This window comes from Crotalus tigris, unplaced genomic scaffold, assembly GCF_016545835.1.
Source record: "Crotalus tigris isolate CLP2741 ecotype Arizona unplaced genomic scaffold, ASM1654583v1 scf7180000017729.2337069, whole genome shotgun sequence".
NCBI lineage: Eukaryota > Metazoa > Chordata > Lepidosauria > Squamata > Viperidae > Crotalus > Crotalus tigris.
In genome coordinates this window covers 915456-935348 of record NW_024096596.1, presented here as the reverse complement: position 1 = coordinate 935348, position 19893 = coordinate 915456, and the positions used below count along the sequence as shown (strand labels likewise).

Here is a 19893-nt window from a genome sequence, read left to right as displayed (position 1 = left end):
GAAATCCCTAACTCCCCTCCCTAACCAACCCCAGCCACCTTCCAGCAGCCGGCAGCCGCCTTAAACAAACGGGGAGGCTCGGGCAACCCCTCGCGTTTAAAAAAAAAAAAAAAGACAGAAAGGCAAGCAGTTAGCGAGGGAAGCGGAGGACAAAGGGGACGCATGCTGGGAGGGAGATTGATTAAGGGAAACAGCTGGCGTGCGAAGGAGCAGTCTTTTCACTCCAGGCTGCTCAGGATTTTTTAAATGAGGCGCCATTGTCTGCACAGCTGGAAGCATGCGCAGCTCTTTGTTACAACCGCACGTGGCATGGGCAGCCTTGTTAACACATGCGCAGTAGTTTCCTGGCAGCGGCGGCCATATTTTTTGTCCAAACAGGGGAGTTAAAGTTCCTTAAGAAAGCTAGGTTCAGCCGCTGGAGTGAATTAATAGGCAAGCAGTACTGGGGTAATAAAGCATCTATTATTCATTCAGAGACATTCAAATCAGACACATAGCTACTGGTTCCAGGACTTGGTGTCTTCTACCTAAAGTAAATAAGAACCTTTCATAACTAACTGTATTTAGTTGCCTTTGGCTCCTTCCAGACTTCGGGTCCCCCGTTAGTGGCCCGTACGCCTCTGGATTTAGTGGTGGGTCCCAGGCATCCCCAGTCGCGTGCCTGTCCTTACCCACCGTAGTCAAGCCGGGTTCCAGGCATTCCCATTAGCGTGCCTGTTCTTATCCGTGCACAGTGACTAACTCTGACAATTTGGCAGAGTCTGCTCCTGAGTTCCAGACGCCCCCAGTAGTGTGCCTGTCCTTACTCAAAGTTGGAGCTCTCCTACTACCTGGGTCCCCCCTATCGCGGCCCAGCGTTAGTGGAGAATGGAGGAAGCAATCATTCCCTCCACTGGAGCCCCGCCTTCATCCTCTGGAGCACCTGCTTCAGAGGATTCGGAATCCTCTGCAGCCCCTAGAAAAGCTGCAAGGAAGTCATCAAAGAAGGCTGACAAACAGGCAATCAGAAGACACCAAGCCCTAGAAAAAGAGTTCGACAGAGCCCAGAAAAGGGCCAGAATTGAAAATAGGCAGAATTGGGGAATAGGTCCTGATCTACCGCTGGGTCTCCCTTCATCCCCACGGGCCATTTGGTCATTAGGGAGCTCATCACAGTCCCAAACAGAGGGTGGGATAGGCGAATTCTCATCGCTCTCCCGATCCCCCTCCCCACGGAGGTTACAGGAAACCCCGAGGACCATGCTAACCACAGCCCCTGCAGGGTCGCAGGCAATGGTCACTCCTCCTGCATTGACGGGGGATCTGCTAGCTACCCTAATAGCACAGGCAGTGGACCGTGCATTTGAGGCCAGGGCTCAAACTTCAAAAGCCCAGTCTCTAGGACTTAGAACGAGGCATCGGGAGGAAACGGAGGACCATCAGGACCTCTCCTCCGTCTCAGACTCGTCGGTCTCTGAGGAAGCTTACCTGGACCAGCCAGGTACGTCACAAGGGATTCAAATGTCTGAGGAGGAGGAGGACACCTCACCTCAAGGGCCGTCCTTCCGCGGCCTGTTTAACCCTTCTCTTTTTGTTACTATTCTGCGCAAGGCTGAGGCCACAGCCCATCTGGGGCATGGGACACCAGCGGAGCCTGTCACAGTTGACACGGAGGCTGAGCCGACGTTCGCCGAAAAGGTAACCACTCCACACCGCATACCATGCCCGACCATGTTCCTAAACACAATAAGGAAACAGTGGGCAGCGCCAACCTCCCTACCGCTTCCTAGCAATGCGGAGAGGAAGCTATTTAACGTAGCAAGGGAGCTAGAGGGAACATTGGAGGTACCGGTGGTGGACGAACCCATAGGTCCCCTGATATCGGACACGGCCATATCAGGAGATTTTGCTGAGGCTCTTAAAGCCAAGGACCGAAAGAGTGAGTCCAACTACAGGAGAACGCACCAGGCAATAGCTTGGGCTACCAGGGCGTCTACCTCCGCGTCCTTTTTCACCAGAGCCACACTTTGTTGGCTCCGTGAGCTACAGGGCCGGGTTCCCATGGGAGATATACGCACTCATCAGGAACTCAGCAAAATGGTAGCGGCCACGGAATATGCGTCGGACGCAACACTTTTAGCGACCAAGTTTTCATCCAAGGCAATGGCGGCAAACAACACGAGCAGGCGCATCCTCTGGCTAAAGAACTGGCAGGCGGATACCAAATCCAAGTGGAAATTGGCTTCGGCTCCGTACCAAGGGGCAAAGCTGTTTTGTGAGGCACTAACGCCATACCTGACAGAGAACAAGGACAAGCGCAAGGTCCTTAAACACATGCTTAAAAGGCAGGACAAGAGACCCGGCTCCTGGGGAAGGAAACACTCCTTTCGTACGGAAGCCAGGGTCAACTACTTTCAAAATTCCCAACCCTTCCAAGCTAGACAGGATAGGGAAAGACAGGGGGACAGACAGAACACAAGACATAGGCAAACACAGGGAAGACGGCCCTTTCGGGGGAACCACCGCCCCTTCCGCCGTACCAGATGACTCCCGCCCAGACCTTCCCATAGGGGGCAGACTAGCAGGGTTTGCTCCCCAGTGGGAAGAGACCACCACGGACGTATGGGTCAGGAACACCATACGTCATGGTCTATCTCTAGAATTTCTCTCAAATCCCCCGAACCGCTTCCGCCCGTGCCCCTGTCCCACAAACCCAACAAAGAGAAGGCTCATGAACGAGGCCGTTCAGCACCTTCTAAACATACGGGCCGTAGAGCCGGTGCCGATGAACCAGAGAGACCAGGGGTTTTATTCTATCCTCTTCGTGGTCCCAAAACCCTCGGGGGGTTGGAGAGCCGTTTTGGATTTGAAAAGGCTAAAGTTCTACATAAAATACCGCAAATTCAAAATGCAGACACTACGCTCCATCCTTGGAAGCGTAAGGAAAGGGGATTTTCTGGCATTGATCGACCTCACGGAGGCATACTTGCACATCCCTATCTCTCTGGCTCACCGCCGCTTTCTACGGTTTGCCTACAGGGGGCACCATTTTCAATACAGGGCACTTCCATTCGGCCTGTCATCAGCGCCCAGGGTGTTCACCAAGATTCTGGCGGTTCTGTCAGCACAACTAAGAAACGTACCAGTCAGAGTCCAGTGCTACCTGGACGATATTCTAATCCAGTCATCGTCCGCCCAGCAGTCTCGGGCGGACCTAAAGTTAGTGCTAAAACTGCTGCAGGACCACGGCTTCTCGGTGAACTTTCCAAAGAGCCATCTAACCCCAACTACGAGAATACTCCATCTGGGAGCGGTCATAGACACACAGGAGTGCAAGGTGTACCTATCACAGGAACGCCTCAGCAGCATAAAGAAAGCCGTAAAACAGGTAAGCCGCGGTCAGTCAGTTACGCTGGTCTGCCTCTCCCAGCTGCTAGGGAAGATGATATCGACCATAGCAATAGTTCCTTGGGCAAGGCTGCACTCAAGAGAACTGCAATGGTTCATGCTCCCGTTTCATAGACAACAAATCAGTGCATCCCGGAAGAGGGTAGGCATACCTCTGAGAGTACGACACTCCCTCAGGTGGTGGCTATCTCCAGCTCTCCTCAGGGGGTCCACCTTCAGGGAACCAGACAGAGTAGTAGTCACAACAGATGCGAGCTTATTCGGCTGGGGAGGCCACTTGGGGACCAAGTGGACACAGGGCCGCTGGTCAGCGGTGGATCTCCGACACAACATAAACTGGCTCGCGCTGCGGGCTATTCACCTAGCGTTAAGGCATTTTCACAGCAGCATAAAAGGCAGGCACGTACTGGTCCTGACGGACAACGTGACAGCCAAGGCCCACATAAACCGTCAGGGGGGCACACACTCTCGCTCGCTCTCGGCCGAGGCCCTCCTACTGTGGGCCTGGGCGGAACAAAATCTGGCCTCCATAAAGGCCGACCACATATCGGGGGAGGCAAACATCCAAGCAGATCTGTTGAGCAGATCAACAATAGATCACTCGGAGTGGCAACTAAACCCGAGGATCTTCAGGGAGGTCTGTCACCGCTTCGGGCTTCCCCAGGTGGACCTTTTTGCCTCTCCTTCCAATGCCCACCTAACTCGCTTCTTCTCCCGATTCCCATCCAAGGGAGCAGAGCAGACGGACGCGTTACGGAGCCCATTGCCAAGGGGGCTCCTGTACGCGTTTCCACCCTTACCTCTCCTTCCGGCGGTAGTACGCAAGATTCTGCGGGAAAGGGCTGAGGTAATCCTTGTGGCCCCTTATTGGCCAAGGAGACCTTGGTTCGCAGACTTGAGGAGTCTCTCCCGCACGAATCCATGGCGGATTCCTCCGGAGAGGATCTCCCTCAAGCAGGGGGAGATCTCCCACCCAGAGCCACAATGGCTACAACTAGCCGTCTGGCTCTTGAACGGTCCATTTTAGCCAAGGGGGCTTGCTCACAGGGTGTAATTAGGGTCATACAGGCATCAAGGCGCCCCTCCACGAACCGTATCTACGAGGCCACGTGGAGAAGCTTCCAATCAGGGTGCTCTAAACAGGAATTGTTACTCGAAGGGATCACAATTCCCAAGATCCTAGAATTTTTACTAGATGGCCTAGAGAGGGACCTCTCGCCAAACACCCTGCGCAGGCAAATCGCCGCCCTCTCAACTATACTTTCTGCCAGCCCCGGTGAATCCTTGGGCAAGCATCCCTTAATACGATCCTTCCTCAAGGGGGCTGCAAACATCAGACCGCCAACCGTGCACAGGTATCCATCGTGGGAACTACTACGAGTACTACAAGCTCTTACCAGAGCGCCCTTCGAACCACTCAAAACATGTGACATTCGCTATCTGACCCATAAGGTAGCATTCTTGGTAGCCATCACGTCAGCTCGTCGGATATCCGAGTTAGCTTCTCTCTCAATGAGGAAGGACCTGTGCCATTTTCACAGGGACAAGGTAGTCCTAAGAATAGACCCTTCATTCATTCCAAAGGTCAACTCCCTTTTTCACAGATCACAGGAACTAGTCCTACCAGACTTCTGTCCAAACCCAGCTCATCCCCTGGAACAACACTGGCACACCTTGGACGTACGCAGGGCACTAAGACATTACATTTCACGCACAGCGGAATTCCGACGCTCGGAAGCGCTTTTCATATCCTTCCACCCTGCTACTAGGGGCCGGAAGGTCTCGTCCTCTACCATCGGTAGGTAGATTAGGGCATGCATCACGGGGGCATACCAGGCGGAGTCCTTGCAAGTCCCCAAGCATATCACAGCCCATTCCACAAGGAGTGCTGCCACCTCAGCAGCATGGGCCATGCAGGCTTCTATTGAAGAGGTATGCAGGGCAGCCACTTGGGCCTCGCCCTCTCCATTCCTTCGTCATTACAAAATTGACAGGTACTCCTCTGCAGAGGCCTCCTTCGGTAGGAGGGTTCTCCAGCAGGTGCTAGACCAAAGTTGCACACGGGACCAGTCTATTCCCCAACCCAAGGGACAATAGGCTTTGGTATGTCCCACTGCGTGGATTATCCATCTCCATTGCTGGAGAAGGGGCGTTGACTTACCTGAACGCCTTTTCTCAGCACGGAGATGGATAATCCACACCCACCCTTATAGACTAGAATAATAGGGTATATTTAGTGGAGCCCAAACGTCTTACTGTCAGTCAATGGCTGCGCTCGAGTCAAGACTAAAGGATCATGGTCCAAGACGGGGCGTGGCAACTTTGGCTGACTGATCTGATTGGCCAGGAATGCAGTCTCAACCCACTGCGTGGATTATCCATCTCCGTGCTGAGAAAAGGCGTTCAGGTAAGTCAACGCCCCTTTTATTTCAGTCCTGTAAATTGCAATTTGTTCATTGTAAACCAATTAAACAATACTAGCTACAATAACAGTAGGCTTGTTTAGCAAATGGGTTTGCCCGGTGCATGTTAGAACTTTGATTTGATATGGGTTTTTTTATGTCCAATTTTGCTTTAATCAAATTAAATAGGAATCTAAACCCTAACCTCTAAAAATCTAATGTGAGTTTTGCAATGAATATGCGTATAGGAATATTCCATATCTAATCTCTATTCTAATTTAACGTAAATTGGTATGCTTGTGGAGTCACTAGGAAACATGAAGACTTCTAGGATACAATGTTAGCCAGTTATTTAGAATTCTATTTAGGAAGATATTAAAAATTAAAAGTGTCATTTGAACGCAGCAGGGTGTGTTTGGGTGCAATGACTACACTACTAATTTCTACAATAAATTTTTTTTCAGGCTTGCCATTTTACTGGCATCCTAAGTCATTTGTACAGTTTCTGTACATTTTTAGCAAATGAATAGAGAGAGCTAGCAACCCTTTGCTTGATGATAAACTTAGCAGCTCCCGTTGTTATAAATCAGGTTCATATTCTGAATGTTCCTTTTTAAAAAAATTCCTACCCAGAATGAGAATAAAGTTATGCATAGCCAGTTTCTTAATCCCACTGAATTCTTTAATTGCTAGCGGTTGGGTTGTGTGTTCATGCTTAGTTCATGCAATCTGTGACAGGACAGTAACTTTAATGAATGGGCTACTCATATACTATTATATGGTAGACCGCAAATCACCTGACATTAATGTAAAAGTCAGATTGAAATTAAATAAAAGGCTGTGCATTTGTTAAATCTTGTTTTATTGAAATATGAAAAGGTCAACGACTCCTACTCTTTTCTTTTATTTCTGAGACATTTCTTTGAACATTTACCATTGCCCAGTGGGGTACTAGTATTAGAGCAAGATTTATCAAGAGGACTGATGAGAATTCATTCTGTCTATTAAAAGAAGTTCATTCTTTTCACCAGAGCGGTGGCTATTCTACCAGCAAGGGAAAAAGAAAATCAATTGATTGGGTGAAACTTTAGGCCCCAATTATTTGATGGATTGTGAACCAGTTAAGAATTGTGTCTTGACACATTTCAGTATCTGAGGCAAGTCTTACCTAAGTACCATGTCTTAATTAAATAATTAAAATTTATAGCCTATTCTGGATTTAGCTCAGTTGGGATTAAAAGAATGAAATGAAATAACTATCAGGCAGAATATGGTTTCCAAATCTTTTGCAAATAGTTCCTGGTGACATTCTAAATGAATTTGCTTCAATTCTCATCAGACAAGTGCTTTATAGAGCTACTTCAAATGATGAGACGCTTGAAGATATGCTGCTGCCTGTTTGAGTGTGGAACCACAAAAGAGATAAAGTTATAGAAAATGAAGAAACTAAAATATTCAAGCAAATAAGTACTTGCCACATGATACTTTAGAGTTAATTATTGATAAGAAAGACAAAAAAGTCTGTATAGTAGAGGTACAGTGCCTGTAGACAGCAAAATAGAAGAGAAAGGATTGGGAAAAAAAATCACAAAATTTGAAGACCTGCAAATAGAAGTAGAATGACTGTGGCTAAAGAAAGCAAAAATAATAAAAATAGTAATAGGTGCCATGGATGTAATCCAAAACATTATAATACCAGCATTGCCATTGACAAAGTCATAATCAGTCAATTACAAAAGTCAGCTTTACTTGGAACAGCTTACATCCTTGATGATACATTTAATATTATTAAACAACATCTGCTGATCCCAGGTCTTTGGAAAGGATTCAGTAAGTGGACAGAATGCCAGATCCAGTCTAAATATCTGGCTGACTGTGTGATTATCATAATAAAAACAGCTTTTGATGGTTGCAGTATTAATAAGTGGAAATTGGAATATATTTAGACATCTTTAATTATATTTCGGTATGTTAAACAAACAGAAATCTTTGGCATAGACCTCCCCACTGTGAGTCCACCAACCAGAAAGTTAACTTCATTTTTCTAAAGTAGGAAATTAGTCCCTTGTTTTAGTAACTATGGTTACCAAAAGTATGGTTTAATGTGCTGTTTTTGCTCCAGTGTAGTAATCATAGTTTCCAGATTTTGATGAAATGGGAAACAGGTAATTAAAGGCTTCCTGATTTAATTGGAGCTTGCACAAAAGAATTTGATTTGTGGCAAAAGGCTTTTTCGAAAAAGCAAACAAACAAACTGTGAGGCTTAACTTTTTGTAAAGTATTCAAGTATTGCCGGGAGAAATATCAACAACCTAAGATATGCAGATGATACCACTCTAATGGCAGAAAGTGAAGAGGAACTAAAGAGCCTCTTGATGCGGGTGAAGAAGGAGAGTGCAAAAGTAGGCTTGAAACTCAACATTAAGAAAACCAAAATCATGGCATCCGGCCCTCTCAATTCCTGGCAAATAGATGGGGAAGAAATGGAGGTAGTGACAGATTTTATTTTTCTGGGCTCAAAGATCACCTCCGATGGGGACTGCAGCCAAGAAATTAAAAGACGCTTGCTCCTGGGGAGGAAAGCTATGGCAAATCGAGACAGCATACTAAAAAGCAGAGACATCACCCTGCCAACAAAAGTGCGTATAGTCCAGGCCATGGTTTTCCCAGTTGCAATGTATGGCTGTGAAAGTTGGACCATATGAAAGGCTGAGCACCAAAGAATTGAGGCCTTTGAACTATGGTGCTGAGAAGACTCCTGCAAGTCCCCTGGACTGCAAGGCGATCAAACCGGTCAGTCCTAGAAGAGATCAACCCTGACTGCTCTTTAGAAGGCCAGATCCTGAAGTTGAAACTCAAATACTTTGGCCACCTAATGAGAAGGAAGAACTCACTGGAAAAGAGCCTAATGCTGGGAAAGATTGAGGGCAATAGAAGAAGGGGACGACAGAGAATGAGATGGCTGGATGGAGTCACTGAAGCAGTAGGTGTGAACTTAAATGGACTCCAGAAGATGGTAGAGAACAGGAAGACCTGGAGGAACGTTGTCCATGGGGTCGCGATGGGTCGGACACGACTTCGCAATTAACAACAACAAAAGTATTCAAGTATCTCTTGTGTTAGGAATCCTCCTGAAGTGTTGGGAATATAGCTCTAAAGATGGGAAAAAATGCATACTAAGAAGGAATGCCTTCTGACGTTAGTTTTTCATGTGTTGACTAAGTTTGTTTTGGAGGTTAGCATTCCATCCTATGAGTTTGTAGTCTAAATGTCTACAGATAGTCCTCAACTTATAACCATTCATTTAGTGACCGTTCAAAGTTACAACGACACTGACAAAAGTGACTTAAGACCATTTTTCACATAACCGTTGCAGCTTCCTCATGGTTACATGATCAAAATCTGGATGCTTGGCAACTGGCCTGTATTTATTTATGACAGTTGCAGTGTCCCAGGGTCCCTTTTGTGACTTTCTGACAAGTCATTGGGGAAGCCAGATTCATTTAACAAAGGCATTACTAACTTATCAGCTGCAGTGATTCATTTAACATCTGTGACAAGAGTCATAAAATGGGGCAAAACTCACTTATCAACTGTCTTATTTAGTAATGGAAATTTTGGGCTCAATTGTGATTGTAATTTGAAGACTACCTATATTAAGAGAGGTTTATTGGGTCTGTATATGTATCCATCTATCTATGAACAACACTTTTAGCTATTTACATCAGTTCAAATAACATCTTGTTAATGGAATGGGAAGGTAGCTCCTTGTCAACTTTCTGGCTAGGACTGATGGGAGCCGTACCACAAAATATCTGGAAGTCTTTAGCCAGTGTGCACATTCAGTTAAATAGAAAGATGGGATATAAAGTAAGCAAACGTGTAAATAAATAATGCATTTGGGAAAGACTATAAAGGCTTAATGACCCTGGTCTATTCAGTGCTAAAGTCCCCCTTGAGTAAACCTTGACTCTTGATAATTCCTGCAGTTTGTATGACTTCCTTCTGAGTTGTAATGTAATATCGTTTTTAAGTACAAATCAGATTTAACCCTTTTTAGGTTTTTTTGATTTTTAATTTTAACTTTAATTTAATTTAAAATTATTTTTTAAATTTTTTTAACTTAGTCAAGGTCAGGTAAGTTTAATGCAGTTCCAAATATTTGACTGTATGTATGTATGTATGTATGTATGTATGTATGTATATTAGAAAAACAAAGAAAGAATCGAACACCAGGATGAAAGTACAAACAAGATTGTTTAATGTACAAACCACTTAGCTTTCGTCGACCAAACTGTTGACGTCGTCAGAGTGAAAGTAAGGGATCCAGGAGTTTACTTATATAGCCGGCTGCTCCTGCGCCTGCTCTTTGAGCGAGTCACCGGTCTGCTTGTTTCAATTGGCCGTAATGCTCTTAATTGTCCCGCACCTGTCAGCATGTTGGCGGGTTCAAAAGCTGCTTCCCGCTCTCAGTTGCTCTCCTGGTGCATGTGCAGATGCCCCAAGGCTGGTTATCTGGTTGCTTTCGCTCTTTGCCCCCCTCTCTTCTAGTCGAGCCTGAGTGTCCGCCTCAGAATTCAATTCAGAGCGAGCTACAGACTTGTTGTCCTCCCTGAGGGTCGCGATTATTTCACCTACAGCCACACCGTTCCAATCCTGCAACATGCTGACAGGTGCGGGACGATTAAGAACATATAAGCGGTCCTCAACTGACAGGTGGCCCAGCTGGGGAGGAGGGGTGAGGGTAAGGTTCTATGTGAGTGGTAGGTGCATGCTCTCACATGGACAGCTCATGCAATTGAAGCTGCACATGTGAGTGCCCAGCACTTGTGCAAAAATGACCTACACACATGAGCGTGAGCGCCCACCACTTGTGTAAGTGCAGCTGTACGCACGCAGTCTCCCATCACTTGCACTGCCCAGTTGTGAACAGGCTGGGTTGGGTACCCCGATATATATAATTTAGTAACATGAGATTATATGAGTTATTTTAATTTTGTAATTCTTGGAAAATAAATTCCAGTATAAAAAAGCTATTTAGACTTCACAGTGAAACATCTTTATTAATACTTATATTTGGGAGAATCAAACATTTTGTTGGGGAATATAACAACAGTTAACAATTATAATGATGTGTACATATGAATTTGAATTGAATTTCAAGAATTTGAAATATTTATTTTAGGGGAATAATTTGAAGTGAATTGTTTTATCTGAGGATGGAGGCTAGGATGCCAATATTTCAACAATGTCACTTTTAGTTACGGAGCTTTAATTGCATAATTTAATTATACAATTGAAAACATCCATTTAGTTTTATAGACTAGAATAACAGAGTTGGAAGGGACATTGGAGGTCTTGTAGTCCAGCCCCCGCTTAGGCAGGAAACCCTGCCTAATGGTTATCCAAAGAAGTTGGAGCATTCACAACTTCTGGAGGCAAGTTGTTCCACTGATTAATTGTTCTGTCAGGAAATTTCTTCTTAGTTCTAGGTTGTTCCTCTCCTTGATTAGTTTCCATTCATTGCTTCTTGTCTGCCCTCAGATGCTTTGGAGAACAGGTTAACCTCCTCTTCTTTGTGGCAACCCCTTAGATAATGGAACACTGCTATCATGTCACCCCTAGTCCTTCTTTTCACTAAACTAGACAAATCCAATTCCAGCAATCGTTCTTTATGTGTTTTAACCTCCAGTCCCCTGATCATTTTTGTTGATGTCGTTTATGTTGATATTGTTGATTTTTTGTTATATGGAGTGGAAGTCCCATTCAACCTAGGGAACCCTGGTAGCACAGTGGTTAGAATGCAATATTGCAAGCTAACTCTGCTCAGAGTCTGGAGTTCAATCCTGATAGGGGCTTGAGGTTGAGTCAGCCTTCCATCCTTCCGAGGTCAGGAAAACGAAGACTCAGATTGTTGGGGGGCAATATGCCGACATTTATCAACTACTCTGAGACTGCTATAAAGTAGTATGGAGTGGTATAATAATAATAATAATAATAATAATAATAACAACAACAACAACAACAACAACAACAACAACTATTATTATTATTATTATCATTCATCGCACAGTCAGCCAGATGTTCAGACTGGATTTGGCATTTTGTCTACCTATCGAGTCCTTACCCCGGACCTGGGATAGGCAGATGTGGATGTTTGATGGTATTACAGATATCGTCGCAGGATGGAAGCAGTTCCTAATAAGGCCGCCTTTTGCAATTGACTAATAGCGAATTTGTCAATGCCAATTGTGTTCAAGTGGTGCTCCAGTTGTTTTGGGATTGCACCCAAGGAGCCTATGACTATTGGTACTACCTTGCTTGCTTTTGCCACAGTCTTTCTATTTCTATTTGTAGGTCTTTGTATTTTGTTATCTTCTCCAGTTCTTTCTCTTCTATTCTGCTATCTCCAGGCACTGCCACATCCACTATCCAGACTTTTTTGTCTTTCTTATCGACAATTGTTAAGTCTGGGGTGTTATGTTGCAGGTGCTTGTCTGTTTGAATTCTGAAGTCCCAGAGCAGTTTAATTTTATCATTTCTATGACTTTCTCTATTTTATGATCCCACCAGTTTTTGCTTACAGGCAAATGATATTTTTTGCAGATCTTCCAATGCATCATTGTTGCTACTTTATCATGCCGCTGCTTGTAGTCAGTCTGCAATCTTCTTGCAACAGCTTACCAGGTGGTCCACTGTTTCTTCAGCTTCTTTGCATAGGCGGCACTTACTGTCTGTTGCTGTCTTCTCAATTTTGACTTTATATGCATTTGTCCTTAAGGCTTGGTCTTGTGCAGCAGAATTAGTCCCTCGGTCTCTTTCTTCAATTTTCCTGCTCTTAGCCATTGCCAGGTTTTATTATTATCTGCTTTCCCAGCTATTTTTTTCATGTATTGGCCATGTAGTGCTTTGTCTTCCCATGCCTCTATTCTGTTCTTCATTTGGTCTTTCTTGTAGGCCAGTTTGGTCTCTCCAATAGTTAGTAAGCCTTCCTGATATACTAATTTCAGTGCATCTTCATCATTGTTCTTCAGATATTCTTCCAAAGCCATTTTTTCTTCTTCAACCATCTGATGTACTTGTAGCATTCCACGCCCACCTATTTGCCTTGGTAGATAAAGTCTATCAATGTCACTGCGTGGATGAAGGGCATGATTCATTGTCATTATTTTTCTGGTCTGCCTATCCATTGCTTTTAGTTCTGCTTGAGTCCAGTCCACTATTCCAGCTGTGTACCTAATGACTGGGATTGCCCAGGTGTTGATTGCCTTTATGGTATTTCCTCCATTGAGTTTGGATTTTAAGATCTTCTTCACTCTCTTGATGTATTCACCTCTAATCTTTTTCTTGACTTCAGTGTGCTTGATGTTGTCAGCTTGAAGGATACCCAAGTATTTGTAGTACTCTTCCTCATCCAGACTCTTAATGTTATTTTCGTGGGGCATCTTGATTCCTTCAGTTTTCACTATTTTTCCTTGTTTGATAGTAAGTGTGGCACATTTGTCCAAGCCAAACTCCATTACAATATCTTGGCTATATATACGGACAGTGTTGAGCAGCGATTCTATTTCAGATGATGTTTTTCCATACAGCTTCAGATCATCCATGTAAAGGAGGTGGGATAGTCTGGCAGATGTTTTTGATGTTTGATAGCCATGTCCTGAGTTATTCAGTATTGTTGACAGAGGAAACAGTGCAATAACAAATAGTAATGGTGATAATGAATCTCCTTGAAATATTCCTCTCTTGATATTAACCTCTCCCAGCCTCTCACCATTGATCTGCAACTGTGTCTTCCATTGTGCCATCGATCTTTGCACAAATTTTCTGATGTTTCTACTGACTCCTGTTATTTCTAGGCACTTTATTATCCAATCATGTGGCAGAGAGTCAAATGCCTTTTTGTAGTCAATCCATGCCACATTCAGGTTGGTCTTCCTTCTCTTGCAGTTTTCCAAGATCATTTTGTCTATTAGGAGTTGATCTTTTGTTCCTCTGCTATTGGGGCGGTTTCCTTTCTGCTCAGGTGGAAAGAGATTGTTTTCAACTAGATGCTGTTGTACTGCATCAGCTACCACACCAGTTAGTAATTTGAAAGTTGTTGGTAAGCAGGTAATTGGCCTGTAGTTACCTGGTGTTGCCCCTTTTGCTGGATTTTTCATTATTAGGTAGGTTTTCCCAGTTGTTAGCCACTTTTCAATTTCTCCTCCTTGTAGTATATTGTTGAATTGCTTGGCAATGAGTGGGTGTATAACAGTTAGATGTTTCAACCAAAACCCATGCAGTTCATCTTCACCTGGTGCTGACCAATTTTTGATTTTCTTTGCTCTTTTTTCTACCATTTTTGTTGTTATTACTAGTTCTTTCATTTCAACTTCTGTTTTATTTGCATCCACCTCTTTTAACCAAGCCGCATCCTTGTTGTATTTCTTTGGGTTATCCCATATCTGCTTCCAGAACTGCACTGTTTCTTCCTTGTCAGGTACTGACTGATTCCTTGCAGTTTCTCCATTGATGGATTGGTAGAAACGTTTCTGATTGGATTGAAATTGGAGGTTCTGCCTATAGTTTGCAATTCGAGCTTCATATCTACTGATTTTCCTGGCTATAGCTGTTATTTGTTGCTTTATTATTTCCAGTGCTTCCTTGATCTTCCTTGTTTCTAAGTGGTATTTCTTGATTAGGTATTCTTTGGTCTTCTTGTTCTTCAGCTTCTTTTCTTTCATCTGTTCTAGCTTGCTTGCATGTGATCTTAACTTGCTGATCTTATTTTCTAGTCTAACCTTCCATTTTTCTGGTGCACTGTTTGTTTGTTTTTCTTTTTTGTTGATTTTACATCCCAGGTATTCTGTTATAACTGCAGCTGTGCTGTACATTAGTTGGTTTGTTTCTTGCAGTGAATTGGTGCTTATACTTGCTATTGCAGTATTTGCATCTTTTAATGCTTGTGCTAGCTGTTTCTTTGGAACAAGCTTCAATGCAGGCAGCCTTATTCTGTTGTTTTTGTGCTGTTCTAGATGCTCAGTTATTCTTTGTTTCAATTCTTTTATTTCTTTAGTTAGAGGGTTTTGTTCTTCCTGAGGAAGAGGTGCCTGGTTTCCAAATGAGAACAGTTGTATATCTCTACTGGATTCTTTCACTGCCAACTCCCCCTGGTTTGCCTCTACATTCTGAATTACTTCTTGTAAGGCTTTGATTTCTTTGCCCTGGGTAAACCTTTGCAGTTCGTCCATATTATTATTATTATTATTATTATTATTATTATTATTATTATTATTATTATTATTATTATTATTATTATTATGGATCATTGCACAGTCAGCCAGATGTTCAGACTGGATTTGGCATTTTGTCTACCTATCGAGTCCTTACCCAGGGATAGGCAGATGTGGATGTTTGATGGTATTACAGGTATCGTCGCAGGATGGAAGCAGTTCCTAGAAAGGCCACCTTTTGCAATTGACTAATAGCAAATTTGTCAATGCCAATGGTGTTCAAGTGGTGCTCCAGTTGTTTTGGGATTGCACCCAAGGAGCCTATTACTATTGGCACTACCCTTGCTTGCTTTTGCCACAGTCTTTCTATTTCTATTTGTAGGTCTTTGTATTTTGTTGTTGTTGTTGTTATTATTTTGCGGTCACAGATCAAAATACAAGTGCAACAAAAGAAAACACAAGAAAAATATAATCACAAACAATTAACACCAGAAGCCTTGGCTAAGGGGAATTACAACGTTCTCCTCTAATAGTTACAGCTCTTAGAAGAAATTTAGAAACTTGAGAAGTAATATAGGAGGAGCCATCCCCTAGACAATATAAAACCAAATTACTAACATTAGAACCAGAGGGATCAATTCCAAGGAGAGGCAATAGTTTAATTCTGGCTGTATTATACATAGGGCAGTATAATAAGACATGCTTCACATACTCTGAGAGTGCTATAAAGTAGTATGGAGTGGTATATAAATCTAAGTGCTATTGCTATTTCTATGTGATTTATTGTGATTGCCTTATGTCATAAAATTGTATTTTGTTGGACTTACACTTGGTTTCATTCTTACAAATTAATAACCATTACACAAGTATTCCTTAATCTTAACAATTATATAAACTTATATTAAAAGAAGAAAACATTTACACCATACTTAGACAGGGGCAACTGAGATTCTCTTAGCATACAAACTATATAGATTATGCTAGCTATGTTGATCAATCTGCAACGCTGTGAGCCTGTTTTGACAAAACAGCTTATGTATCAAATTCCTTGACAGTTTTAAAAATGAAAACACCTCTGGGAAATACAACAGTGTTGTATAGATGGAATAATGGATAGATACGCTTAGCTAACACATTCCTCATATGGTAATATAGACAGGCAGGTAAGAGACCAAACAAAAACAAGTACTGGCTGATTGGGAAAAGCATTAAAATACATCAAAATACTGTGTTTGACATCCAAGGAAGGACAAAGTTGATAGGCAGAGTTTTATTTTCAATCTTGCAAGGTACTATAGCAGTGAAGACTAACAGAGCCTTAAAGGCAAAATGCTTCAACGTCCTTGTAATCGTCCAGTAATAAACATTTGAGACAAGATTTTATAATGTAAGCATTGGCGGTGGTAACTCTCCCTGCGCATTCGGAAAAGGCTTGAAAGATGATAGTATATATAAACCTTATCTAATAAACTTGCATCTCATTTTTTGTGAAAGGCCATTTGCACATTTATACTGATTTAAGATCACTTTAAAATGACTTTCAATGTAGTATTGGGAGTTTTTCATGCATACATTTACATATGAAATCAAGTCTTTGCAGGCCTGTAATGGGAAGGAATAGTTGTAGTGCATACTAAGAACACAATATTCTTTATATGCCAGAAACATGGCAGTAGATAGCACTGGACGCCAGAAAAGGAGAAATATAACACATTGAATTAATTTGACTTTCTGTATTTAAAAAAAAAAAAAAAACAGAAAGAAGTAGTGAAAGAAAATTAACTTGGAATATCCTTGCCAGTTGTAAGATAGTTCTTTTCTACATCACGGGTGTCAAACATGCCGTGTAACGTGACGTGTTGCGATGTATCGCAACTTTTTTTGCATTGCCAGAGCTGGGATGGGCACGGCCTCTGTATGATGCAACCGGCCCATGGGCCAGCAGTTTGACACCCCTGTTCTAGATTATGTGAACTACTTATCTTTGAAAGAAAAGAAACTATCTTTTATGTGGTATTCTATTAAATAGAGAATAGGAGAGATTCCATCCTCTGATAATCAGTTATGAAAGAAAAGGTTTGAATATTATTTTTTAATAGGATCTGGCTGTCTCTTTATTAGAAGGCTGATATCAACAAATCTCTTATAACAGTAGTTCTTAAACTGGGGAGGAGAGCTGTTAATTATTCCCAGGGAGCATATTTGGGCATATACTGGGGATCATGAAGCAATTTGTATTTGTTTGTAAGTAGAAGATCCAGTTTGGGACTGTCACAAAGGTGTTTGTATACAACAATAGACTCTGGATGATGGTGGTGTAATTTTTGTACATTCATTATTCAAGACCTGGAAAAGGGGTAATTGGGTAAAACAATGTTAAAACCATCTCCTTTTACTGTGGGTTTTATCCAGAAAGGAGATCTCTCTGTACCTTCCTTATAATAAGCTAATACAAATTAATTCTTTTTTTTGCCTGTTTATTCATCTGATAGGCAGCATTTCTTACTCTTACCAGGTTGGTGAGATTAATACTGGTTTCTTAGTTTGATGTTTATGTTGCTTTATATCTTCATGATATGATTGTCACTTGAAAAAAACACAAGTGCAAAAATGAGACATTTTACGAAATTCTTAGCATTACTGCCCTCAGGATGGAGTTTTTGCTTTTTGGTAAAAAATGTTTCTGGCAGAGTGTTGAACTAGATGACCTTGTACCCCTCTTGCAACTCTACAATCTGGTGATTCAGTGACTGGCACTCTGCTTTCTAATCAGTGAAGGATGTACAGTCCTTGAAGAGAAATATTGGCACATTGTCTATATCTAAAATAGAAATCTTATTGTTCCGTGTACATTTCATACTTCCCTGATGGAAAAGGTTTTGCTCATATTACTCTCTTTGCAGCCTGTTACCCTAGTCTGTGATTCATTCATCCTTCCTCTGAACGTGCACACAAATCTAAAAGGAATTCAAAGGCTGTGGAATTAGTTGAATACAATATTTGCATGCATAGCTGATTCATATAGTCCTCTGTTAAAAAAACTGTGTGCTTAACCATCAGCTATTTTTATAAATGTGTAAATAGAATGCGTGCAGTGCTGCCTCTGGATAATTTCCCTGATCAGCTTAATAACCCACAGATAAATATATATGCACAATATATCTTGGGATAAATCTTTCTTTCATTGCACAGTTGTATTAATGGGTAAGATACTGACTTATATAATGGCCAATAATTTCTCTTTTTCAGCATTTTTCACATTAGCTCAGGTTCACATAAATAAAACAGAGCTATAGATTGGGATAATCATGCCATTTGGGCTTTGGTTCAAGCCCTTTTCGGTAGAGCAAGCTTTATATATTGTTCCCTTCCTTATTTTTGATTCTCTTTAGCATCTACCACCTTGCAGTTTTTCTGGAACTGTGTGGTCTGTATTCTTCATACAAAAGTCCTTCCTTGCTTTATGCCAGGTTTATGTTTTCCCAAATCTCATATAAAGCAGATTTGCACATAGTAAGACATAAACCCATAAGAGGAAAAAGAGATACAGTGCCAAATGAACTGAAGAATATACTCATTTTTTTTTTCTTAAGCACAGCTACTCAAACAGGTTTTCTTTCTTGTCTCATATTTTGGATAAAATTAAAAGACTTTTCTTCAACTTTTCTTCAATAGTATTTCTAATACATATGGTTATAGAGACAGACAAAGAGGAATATGCATCATGGCACTATGAATTTTGATAGCTGTGGCATGATATAGCAATATCATTTAGGCTTAAATACTACCCCATAGTGCTTTACACCACTCTTTGGGTGGTTAATAATCTAAGCATTATTTGAATATTTCCCCCAACAATCTGGGTCTTCAGATTGGAAGGATGGAAGACTAAGTCAATCATGAGCCCCGTCAGGATCGAATTCCAGGCTATGGGTAGAGTTTGCCTGCAATATTGCACTTTAACCATTGTGCCATCAGTCCTCTTAATATGTCCAACTTTATTTCTCGATTTAAACAGACCTTTTTCTTTTGCGTAAAAGGGTTGGGCAAGAAGTTGATGGCTGTTTTGCCGCAACAATAATGGTAGAGAAGGGAACGAGAAAGAGAGAGAGAGAGAGAGAGAGAGAGAGAGAACACACACAACCACAACAATTGTGCAACTGGATGCTAAATGTGTGAATGAAGGCAAAAAAGGGATTTGGTAGGAAAAATGTTCAGGTGATTTTGATGGGAAAAGTTTTTAGATCCTTGGTGCAAACTGCTGATATAAATTGCATAATAACAATTTTCAGTTTCTTTCAGTTAAAGCAAAATTCTGGAATGAAAATATTAACACCACTGCAAATTTGCATAAAGGCAGGGTGTGTGTGAATCTGAAATATGACAGGCCTTATAAAGAGTTTTTGGAGCTTTGCGGTATCTGTTCGTATTTCCCTTGCTGATCTGAAAAAACTTGCACGAAGGTTGTAAAACATCCCCACCCCCAGAAGAAAAGTCAGATCAGAGGCTTTGTTTTGCATCTGTAATTAATTTTAAATAGCAGAGAGGCGGGCCTCAGAGGCGTGACTTTAACCTGACATTGCAGCTCAGTACTTCTCAGGTTTTATGACTTGGTTTACTTCAGGGTGGAAACATCTGTCTTTAGAGTCACTTTGATGCCTAAACCTGTAGTATAATAGAAAGTGGTACAGCTCAGAAATAAGAGCATCCATATAAATCAACCTATACACCCTGCTATCTTCCAGATGTATTGGACTTCTGCATCTTAAAAATCTTCAACTAAATTATGTGGGGATTTGGGGATACTTGATGCATTGGATGGGCATCAGGTTGGGAAAGTTGAACCACCATTATGTTGACGCTCTGGCCTTAAACTTCATATGGTTGAC

The 19893-nt window shown here is 42.2% G+C and overlaps 1 protein-coding gene across 10 annotated transcripts in view; it reads left to right on the top strand.

The window, feature by feature from the left end:
- The window catches only part of DOCK7 (dedicator of cytokinesis 7), a 150206-nt gene that overhangs the window by 34172 nt on the left and 96141 nt on the right, over nt 1-19893 (top strand). The window lies entirely within an intron of this gene.